The sequence below is a fragment of the Columba livia genome, chromosome 13, assembly GCF_036013475.1.
Source record: "Columba livia isolate bColLiv1 breed racing homer chromosome 13, bColLiv1.pat.W.v2, whole genome shotgun sequence".
In the NCBI taxonomy this organism is placed as follows: Eukaryota; Metazoa; Chordata; class Aves; order Columbiformes; family Columbidae; genus Columba; species Columba livia.
In genome coordinates, this window is record NC_088614.1 from 20,471,028 (window position 1) to 20,481,784 (window position 10,757).

At 45.1% G+C, this 10,757-nt stretch overlaps 1 long non-coding RNA gene across 1 annotated transcript; it reads left to right on the top strand.

The window, feature by feature from the left end:
• The first annotated feature begins 488 nt into the window (after positions 1–488).
• On the top strand, positions 489–8,642 carry LOC135575315 (uncharacterized). The gene is made up of 2 exons (XR_010465848.1): positions 489–1,429; positions 1,868–8,642. It is a non-coding gene; the product is annotated as an uncharacterized LOC135575315 (long non-coding RNA).
• The last annotated feature ends 2,115 nt before the right edge of the window (positions 8,643–10,757 follow it).

A 10,757-nucleotide genomic window follows, 5' to 3' on the forward strand; every position in this document is an offset into this window, starting at 1 on the left:
AGAGTTCTCTACCAACTATAAATGGTTGCGATTGGTTTTGGTGTTGTTGCAGTTGTTAGGCAAAGTTCATTTAAATGCTCAAGCTATTCCTCTGTCTCGTGCAGAAACTACAACAATAGTATCCAAGATACTATTGCATCACCAACAAAACCGGAAAATATTCAGAGCACTTAAGAGATTTGCAGAGACTCAGACCTAAGAGTGTAAAGTGCATCAAAGGATTCGGCACAGGCCTATCTATATATCACAGATATCAAATTCCACTTTGAATGCAAAAAAGGAAAAAATGAGAGATATTAAATTCATATACTGTAATTAAATGGAAAACACATGCAAACTGTGGCAGAAAAATAATAGAAACATGAATCGTATATATTGCATCTGTCTCTTATTATGGTAGGAGTGGCAATGATTAGTAGAAATAGGGTTGCAAAACGATTTCTTATATAATATCACTTCCTGTGCCCACAGGGGAACGGTAATGAAGACAGCTCACCCTGAGGCCAGGGCCGAGGCAGAAGACATGGTCCTTTCTGCTGGGAAAGCAGACGCCTTGCCAGGCAGAGGAGGTGCAGCCTGCGCCTCCCTGGAAGGTGCCGCTCGCAGTCTGGGCGCTGGCACACCCACCGCAGAGACGGCACCGCCAGGGACCCGCCGCCCAGACCAGCCTGCCAGCGAGAACCCGCTCAGAACTGTCCTAAAAGCCTGAAAACGCCGACTTTGGGGAGCACTGTCATGCAAATCCAATGATGCATAAATGTGAACTTCTACACATAGACTGGGAACTTGCCATTACGCACACGTGTGAATGGCCCTGCTGAGTGCAGCGAAATATCCCCATACTCAGCATTATCCATGAGCATTGTGCCATGCCTTTTTATGTAGCAGATGTAAACCACTTCCGTTAACATACAGACATGGGTGTCTCTCGGGGTCGTGGTACATACGTGACTTCAACAGGTCAGCCATTAATACATCAGGGTGATGGGCTGTGCTTTTGCTTTAGAGTTTAACCCTGAGGTCTTTCAGAAACAGAACTGAACACATTGCCGAAGAGCACAAGATAAACGGGTGGCAAGCTCGAGCCGGCAATCTGGGTGGAGGATCTCGCCCCTCCACCCCAGGCTGACTCACTGCACCTCCCTGCAGCCCAAATACAGAGGGGCAAGATCCTTGCTGGCGGCTGACACGCGCAGTCGGTTTGGCTGCCTTTCGGAAGTGCTGAAACAGGGACCTTAGGGGGCATCTGAAATCTGCAGCACGGGAGTTCCGAATTAGGTCTTCTGTTCCCCAGAAACGAGGGTGGGCTGCAGCAGATTTGACTGATGCTCTCTGTGCAGCCACAAGGACTCCCAAGCAGTGCAAGGGAGAGGAAGCTGAACTGGCTTAAAACATCTTTGCTTCAGATTCCAAGAGCTGCATCACTCAGGTACGTCACCGCAATGCCCAGCTATTGCACATGTGGCCGGTCCTTACGTACACGCCACCACGAGCTCTGCTGCATTAACTTGACTAACATAATCCCTCCTGGATTCTTTATGCACTGTGCCGGCTTTGGAAAAGGTGCAGGGAGGAGAGTATTGTTCTGCAGACAGAATTATTCATAAGAGGCACAGTCACCTTTTGCTATTCCAAATACAAAAGTAATAACAGCAATAATAGAGATTCTGGCAGGTATTTTTCCCTGTCATAAGCACACTGGGCCTAAGGCAAGGTTTTCTTCTTTTTAATAAACAAAATGGAAAGGTAAAGAGAAAAATAAAAAACCCTACATTGCCTCTCAAATTACACAACCTGCTAAATATTTAGGGCATTCTTTCCCCCAGCCCCTTCAAATGGATGAGAAAGAGGTTTGTCTTCTTGACAGTTCACGTCCTCCTGTGGGCCAGGCTCATTCATTCCTCCAGAAACCCACTGCAGTCAGCGACACGGGACGACAGACGAAGCTCACGAGCCACATTTTAGTGGCACCTGAATACTGTTCATACAAACCAGCTCAAGATGAAGGTGCAAGTGAAGACACTACAGGTTCAGGTTGAGGGGACAACTAAGACAGCAGAAACAGTCTCAAATCTGTGGCAGATGTGTGTGTTTAATTCCACTCTCACTCTCTTGGCCAGAAGGGATGTGCTTGGACAACATAACAGTAACTAACATTGGTTTTCAATATCTGCTTAAAGTGACATCTATTCTTGCTATTTGTATTTTTTTTGTGGTTTTGTTGTTGTTGTTGTTCAGTGGATTGATTTGGGTTTGTTGTTGTTGATCGGTGGGTTGGTTTGGGTTTGTTGTTGTTGTTCGGTGGGTTGGTTTGGGTTTGTTGTTGTTGTTCGGTGGGTTGGTGTGTTGTTGTTATTGTTCGGTGGGTTGGTTTGGGTTTGTTGTTGTTGTTCAGTGGGTTGGTTTGGGTTTGTTGTTGTTGTTGTTCGGTGGGTTGGTTTGGGTTTGTTGTTGTTGTTCAGTGGGTTGGTTTGGGTTTGTTGTTGTTCGGTGGGTTGGTTTGGGTTTGTTGTTGTTGTTTGGTGGGTTGGTTTATGTTGGTTGTTGTTGTTGTTCGGTGGGTTGGTTTGGGTTTGTTGTTATTGTTGTTCGGTGGGTTGGTTTGGGTTTGTTGTTGTTGTTGTTCGGTGGGTTGGTTTGGGTTTGTTGTTGTTGTTCGGTGGGTTGGTTTGGGTTTGTTGTTATTGTTGTTCGGTGGGTTGGTTTGGGTTTGTTGTTGTTGTTGTTCGGTGGGTTGGTTTGGGTTTGTTGTTGTTGTTGTTCGGTGGGTTGGTTTGGGTGTGTTGTTGTTGTTGTTTCCCAGTTACAGTCAATCGCCACCACGTACTCTCCCGGCATGGCAGGTTATCTTCATTGCCAAGAACAGAGTGACAAGTGCTCACAGCTGACCAGCAACGGGTCACCCTGCAAACAGCTCCGAGCTCTGCAAACCGTCAGTCCAAAACGCTTTGAACTTCCTTCACAACACCAAGAAAACTTCCCCAGCCTCTTAAACTAGAAATAGCAAATCTGATTTCAACAACAAGCCTCAACCAATCTGAGTTCATTAGCAACTGAAGTTCACCTCAAGTCCAAATGAAAATGAGTGAGCAGTCATCAGGTCAGGTAAAAATGAAAGCAAAGACAAGAAGCCGTAGCTGTAATCATCCGTCCAAAATTTACTTATCAGCTACCAAGCAAATAACTGCTGTGCTATGCTAGTTGTTCTTCAAAATAATTAGAATACAATGCTTTAATAAAAGCGGTTTATTTACATTCTGATAGTCGAGCTGGCACTGAACGTTGGTTGAGGCTGTTCTCAATTAAGAACTGGTTATGGTCTCCAAAACCCCTTCTCGGACGCTTCTGAGGTTCTGCACCAGAAAGAGGAGGGGAGAATCATAATAGAGATGTGAGAAATGTGCTGGGGGGGAATCAAAACCCCCTTGGAATCTGGATTCTGAACTCAACCAAAGCCAAGCTGCGCTGAAATGTAAAACTCTGGCAAACTTCCTAAATTCTAGTATCATGATTTTCATTTACAGCACTTGTTTTGCAGCACGTATTGATTTCACGTTGAGCAAACCACTATTTTTGAGACAAATTTTCATGTGGCAAGGTTCTGACCTGCCTTTCCCAGCGCTGTGTGCCACACTGAGCTTCCCACGTCTGAGCCGCGTGAGCTGAGCCCCAGGTCACGCAGCTGCGCCGTGTGGCCGCGTCTCTGCTGACGGTGTCGTCACCGACGTGCTGGGACAGCGAGGACAAGCGCGTTCCGCGCCGCCCCGGCCTCGTCACCCGCCGCGTGCCCAGCAGCGCCCAGCCCTGCCGCCAGCGTCCTCCCTGCCGCCTGACGGGGAGAAGGCGAGAGCGGGACCGAGCAGCAGCAACTGCTCTTCCTTACTTCAAAAGACAATACCATGCCACTAATAACCCTTCACGCTTAAGTACAGCCAGTTCTATAAACAGTAATTAAAGATGCCTTCTAGTGTGCCTGCAAAGGAAACACCACTTCCCTTCTCCACAAGGACCGCAGCTTCTTCAGTGACTTTTGATCCAAGGAGCCAAACATGAGAACAAAAGGTTTAATTTTCAGGGGACAAGCAGCTACAGGTCACATTGTATAACCTAACACTGCCTCCTAACACCACCTAAAAGGTAAAATCTGATCTTTTCAGCAGAAAGCCTCACAATTTTTCCTTTCACAAACTCTCTGCATACTGCTAACCAGTAATTTTGAAAGAAGCAGGATTCGTACAGCAAAGCATTGTGGAATTTGTTAATAATTTTTACATATATATAAAAAAACCACCCCAACAACCCTGCTTAACCCCTTGACATCTCATTGAGCAAACCTGCCAGGAATGAATTAAACCAGCATTCTGGGACCCACTATGTGCGTTGTTCATTTGCCTCTGCTTCTCCTTTTGTGTTTAACCTTTGAGTGGCCCCGGCTTTCCCCACCCGCCATCTGCCTTCTCACCAAGTCAAACCTTCTCCAAATCTTCTCCAAGCACGAGCTGGAAGTGCAAACTGGTGACAGTGACGGCGCTGGCCACCCGGAACACCCGGCGCAGCCCGGGTGAGCCCAGACGCCAAGTCACCGCTCTGCCTAATTACAAACCCGAGGCAGATTAACCTTTGATGACTAAATTAATCTTCTAAATAAAATGAATATGCATCAGCCTGCAAATTAGGATTAAATGCTTAGCAGAATCTTTATGTGATCAAGCAGGTTTTGTGGTGCAGATGTTAACCATTAGCACCAAGCAATAAAATCATTCTTTTTTCTTATAATAACACCTAACAATTCTAAAGCCACCTTTCATCTGAGAATCTCAAAGGGTTTCATAAACATAATTAATTAACCCTCTCAGCATCCGAGACAAGTGAATAATAAGATTCCCTTCCAACAGCTGAAGAAACAGAGGCGCAGCAATGTCCTGAACCACGTGCGTAACGCGGACACTCAACGCTCTGAAGAGAAAGCAAAGCCCAGGTCTGGACTGGCCTCAGCCCTTCCCTCACAGAGCGCTGGTGCCAGGACTGGCGGGGCGGCTCTGCAGGGCCGAGCGGTGGCCGCGCGCACGTCCCTGTCCCCGAGGCGCCGCCCCGGAGGGGACACCGGCCCTGCCTCCCCGGGCACCTCCGCTGCACCAGGACACCCCTCACTGCAAAAAGCAACAGAACCCGTCTGACTGCTGAGCAACAGAAACAAACACCGCACTTCTAAGCTACCGCTTAACTCCGAAATACATCGTTCCAGGGGCGGAGGTGAATATCCTCCGGAGAAAAGCTCTTCTTGATTTTTCCCTTCGGCACTGGAACCACCAGTCCCTTAAAGTGTCTACTGCTCGTGCACACTGGTTGCAACAGTCTAGTCACAAGGAGAGCCAGGTGATGGCAACCCCACTTCTTTTTGACTGCCGGTGGAAGCGTTGCCCCTGCAACGTGATTCCTGTGTCTACACAAGTAAATCACTGGCGTGGAAGGCGACCACCGCTGCCACCAGGTCCTGGCTCCGGCAGAGACGCAGCCATGGCTCCGGCAGGCTCCCCAGAACACCACACAGCGCCAGGGAACCAGGACACCTCCCACCGCAGTGCACGTCCTGTGCTCCTTCTTCCAGTAGGATACTCATTTCCAAGTGGTTTGCAATGAGGAATTCAGACAAATGCACACATCACGATTTTCCAGCCTTACCACCCCTGATTTCTATGTTATTAGTTTCAAACATTATGCATTTGAATATTATCAAACTGTAACATTAAGTTTTAATTTGATCTATTTGAATATAAAACAATGGAAGAGTAACAGTGCACTACGGACAGGCACGTGAGAATTCCTACTCATTACAATCCAATTTGTTGACATTTTTGTTGCCAAATCACAGCAGCTTCTCCTAGTGTGTTTTTCTTTTGATGTAAACTAATCTGATGGTGCAAAATGTCCATTACTGCAAATGTAATTTTATTTGCTTCAAAGGGAACTGGATAACTTCTTACGGTCAGTTTAAATTTCTTGGCTTCTAAAAGGAAGCTTAAGATAGAAATGTACAGTTATTTTAGAATATTGACATCACATATATCACTTTGGCATGTAAATGACTTCCACAGTACTGGAAGGCAGACACATAAAAGCAGTTGTTGTGTTCATGCAGCGACTGCTGAAATCCATGGAAAAATTCCAAGGACTTTAATAAGCTTTGGATTGGTCACATTATTACTATGAATGTAATTCTTGATACCTCTTGTAACATCCCAGGCCATGTGAGAAACTAGGAAAAGCAATTAACATTCCTCCATCGACTTTTGTATTTACATTTTAAATTTACCATTTAAGACTTTAATTCTCCATAAAACTGCTTAAACATACATAACTTCAGTGTTATTTAAATGTTTTATGATCTTCCTGAAATGATCAGCTAATTAAAATCACTTACCTAATTTAGTACCTTAAATTTACCTTCCTTTATTTGGAATGAATTGGATTTAATGTGCAGGTTTTGTTCGTTTTCTTTCTCAGAAAATTTAATTTAGAAGGAAAATCATGATTATATGGTAGGGAAGAGGATGTCTTCTAGGCTGCAAACTCAGACTAGTGGTAATCATTAGCTACCACGTATGACACGGCGTATATAATTAAGAAATGAATTTATTACAGAAACTTGGAATTATCAATTAAAAAGTAATCAGTGCGGTCCCACAAGGTCTGATATGATTACCTGCGTTATCTGGGCTGTCACTTCCAATGCTGTTTGAGCCTCAAAGACTTCTGAGGGGTGCTCTGTGTGTCACGCCAAATGAGCGAGACAACCTGAGTGGAAAAACGCAATGACGTGAGCTGGTGCAGACACGGCTCTGCCGGAGAACGGAGACGCCCACGTCAACCCAAATGCTACTGGCAAACTGTTCTTCCTTCCTGCGGTACTTCTGAGTGGACTGACGGGACTGTTCAACGTGTGGCTGTACCACGGTCTGTTTGACGGGTTGGGGACAGAACCTCGGGGGCATTAAAGGACACTCCAGCCCGTTGTATTTTTTTTCTTACTTATTCCCATTGCAGACTTAGACTTTTCCTTCCTCGGAGATTCCTCACGTTCAAGGCCAGAAGAGGCAGTTAAATCCCACGGCCCGACCTTGTGCGTGTGCCGGGCATCACACTGCGCTCACCGATCCCTCCTCCCTGAACACCTCTCGTTTTAATTACGAGCCGGTAAATCAGTGTGAAAAATAAACAGTTCTTCCCATCGCCTTTCTCTCCAAAATCCCAACGGCAGCAAACCGATCTCTCAGTCTGAAACGGAATGAAAGATCTGCCATCCTCTGATGAATCAGATCTCGTTTCTTGTGCTGAGTGTCTCATTTCTCACTTGGGCTGGGACATAACTTGGACTAGAAATAAAACCAACAGAAAACGTCACCTCATCTTATTTTTGACCTGCTTGGGGTAGATGGATCTTAAATGCTTCATATTCAGCCGTGGAGGCTGGACATACCTGTTTATGAATTCAGATACAAACTGAATGACTTGAGAACACAAGCTGTTCATCCACAGGCTCAAAATCAAACCCATTTTTTTCTAGCACTATGTAACTTCCTCAAACAGCACACACCAAGAAACCCAGCACAGCCATCGCAGCGCAGCACCTGCCCGAGCAGGGAAATTCTGACAGCTACCAGAAACCAGGAAAAAGAAAACAGCCCAAAACTCATGATGCTGTGGTTTAGGATACAATGTGAGAACTGTCTCTTGTCTCTGAAATAAAGACTAACATAGGCACAAGAGCAGACAGCGACTGTCTCCTCTTCTAAAACTGTGCTGACAGCATCAACCCTTGTTCAACTCGCTATCAGGGAGTGTCAGTGAGAGTGAAATACTGCGTACCTTACACAGAATGCAAAACGGAACATCCCTGTGTTTCCCAGGATTCACCCCACGAGCATTCCGAAACGTGCACAACAAAACCGCGCGGAACTCAGATGATTTCAGATCACGTTACAAAGTCAAAACACAGACCAGATTCACAGCAAGATTTGCTAAGGTTCACCAACCTGCTGAGAGAACCTGGGCTCAGTTCCAAGCAAATCTGGATTGACTAATGTTTTCTTTAAATCAACATCACCTGATGTTCTTTGCTACTGATGTGAATCTCAGCTTTTTCTTTTCTCTTTGGAATTTCGGATCGATTTAAGCAGACAGCTGAAAACAGCACGTGGAACGCAGAGCCACCTGCGGCACCGACCGAGGAGCAGGCAGCGCCGTTTACTGCAACGCAACAAAACTGCAGACCAGCATCCCACCAGCCTTCCCAATGGTTTGCACTATGATTAGCTTTCTGGTGAGGGCCGGGGTAGGGCTTTAATCAAACTGATCATGCATCTAAGAACACAGCGGTAAAGGAGCTCTTTCTACATCTCAAACACGGGACCAAATTGAGATATGCTCAGCTATACAAGGAATAGAACCTCTCTCTAATGGACCTCCCGAAATCAATGGAACTACTTATGGAGTAATATACCATTACCCATTGCGAGTAAGAGCTACTGTAAATAAGCTTTGGAAACTATACTCCAGCTACAGTTACACTTGGGGCTTTGTAATATTCCAGCACTTGCTGAATGTAAATAAGGGAAATAAAGTGGGAGATAGCGATACTGTGATCTCTGTTACACTGACGGTACATTTGTTCCAAGTGTCTGAGCGATCAGAACACTACATAAACACCTTGCCATGCCTGTGGGACCCCGTGCTAAGTTATAATCCATCACTGCAATAGGCAGCCGCTCCTGAAGACATGCTACAGCGTCTGAGGTCAAATGTAATTCACTGCTACACTCTCTGGCTGCGTGTTCAGTTCCTCTAGCAGGAAGAAGTGGCTATAAGCAGGGCAGTTGCTTTCTGGAGATTTCACTTAAAATATGCATCATATTAAACAATTATTAACCAAAGGCTCTGTAATTTATCAGCTGATTTATCTTCTCCTTTCTATAAGGATTTGTCAATAACCTTCGGGAACTCCACCTCGATGCCTAGTTTACCTGCTTACATCTTTGTTTCAAAACTGTTTTCAGGACTGAGCCAGGTAAAACCATCCATGTAGACAGGAAGAATCTGTCCCACCATGTCCTCACTACACACACACATGGGAATACTCATTATGTGTGTATATCTAAAAAACTGCTTATCATATAGTTGCTTTATTTATTTTCTTCATTTCTGGCTCCTGGTTTCAGACAAACAAACAACGGCGGGAAGCGTTAAAGAGCTGCCAAGGTTTGTTGGGATAGACAAGGAACAGGAATACTGTAAGACAGACAGCAATTTTCTAGCAGCTTAATTTTTCACTTACATGTTTGTATTGCGCTGGAGTCCATCCCCAGTGTCCCATGTTGCTGCTTTTTGCTTTTACTACCGATTCAGACATCGGTGTCTACTAACGATCTAAAAAAAGGAATCTTTAATGTTCAGGCTGTAAATGTGCCACCGAGTCCCAAGAGCCCAACACGTGTCACAGGCACGAAGTGGTGGCCAAGAACGGAACTCTGCCTCTGTGTTTGCTTAGCAGAACCGCGGGGCTGACCTGCGGGCTGACGGGCTGTTTAATACAGTCTCTGCAAACTGTTCAATACCATCAGAACTGCTGTTTAATCCTCTTACTGGTACCACTGACATCAGTTCATGTTCTACTAATTCCAAGCCATCTGCAGAAACACGTGCTTCTCTGGCAACCCAAAGGAGAAGGCCAAATTCTTGCTGAAGCTATAATCTTCCATGTGTAATTTCAGAATGAGGTATGTTGGCTTGGGTTTGGTTTTGGTTTTTTTCTCCATTTTTGTATAATCTTACAGTCTCAGTCTCATGTCACTTTGACTTTCCCAGGTCAGGAGCAGAGGTAATGCAAGGTGAAGACCAGAGCCCAAAGCTCCACACAATTGACTTCTCTGAAACAAACATCTAAGTATACTTTGAGAATGTATCTCCAAAGGTGCTCAGATGAAAGAACCTCAATTTTTGGCTTTTGGAAGAACAAAAAATATATTTAAAATTGAAAGAAAAAAAAAACAGTATTCGAGAAGCTTCAGAGGTATCACATTTCTACTCCCTAACTTCTTGATGAGCTATTGCAAAGTTCTCCACTTTCATTGGGATCTCCTACAGACAGTTTGTGACAACCATATAAACGGACACAACCAGATTTTCACATGGTGATTCCCAATTCAGTGTCCAGCATTACAAAATCCACTTAAAACTACTAGAAAAGAACGAAGGATTTGTAATTAAAACAATCTCTCTTCATGATTTTCCCATGCATTTCCAGGGACACAAAGAGTGCTAGACCTTGAAGGGCAAGGATTCAAATGAGCTAAAACTTTCTGGCTTTGGAAAGAACCAACATTTTTCATGCTGTACAATCATTCTCACCTCTCTGCAACATATGGGGAGACACAATGCACCCAGGAGATTCAGCTATTGAATGTAACAGTGGGTCTCGTGCTGCCGTTCGTGTCACGTCACTGTCTGCTGTTGGAGAACACGAGTGGGCCTGAAACCAAAGCAGACACCTAGTGTGAATGAACTGCAAAAAACCAGAATATAACAGAATATAACACCAATGCTCTGCTCAGAGTATCACACAGCACAGGAACCAGTGGAGGAAGGGATGACTCTATACACAATACACTCAGGCTCCCACTATCACTTAATCCCTCTTCCATGGGTGCCAAATTCCAGCTGCAGTCCCCACTCGCCTCCAAAGAACCGGACCTAAGAGCGAA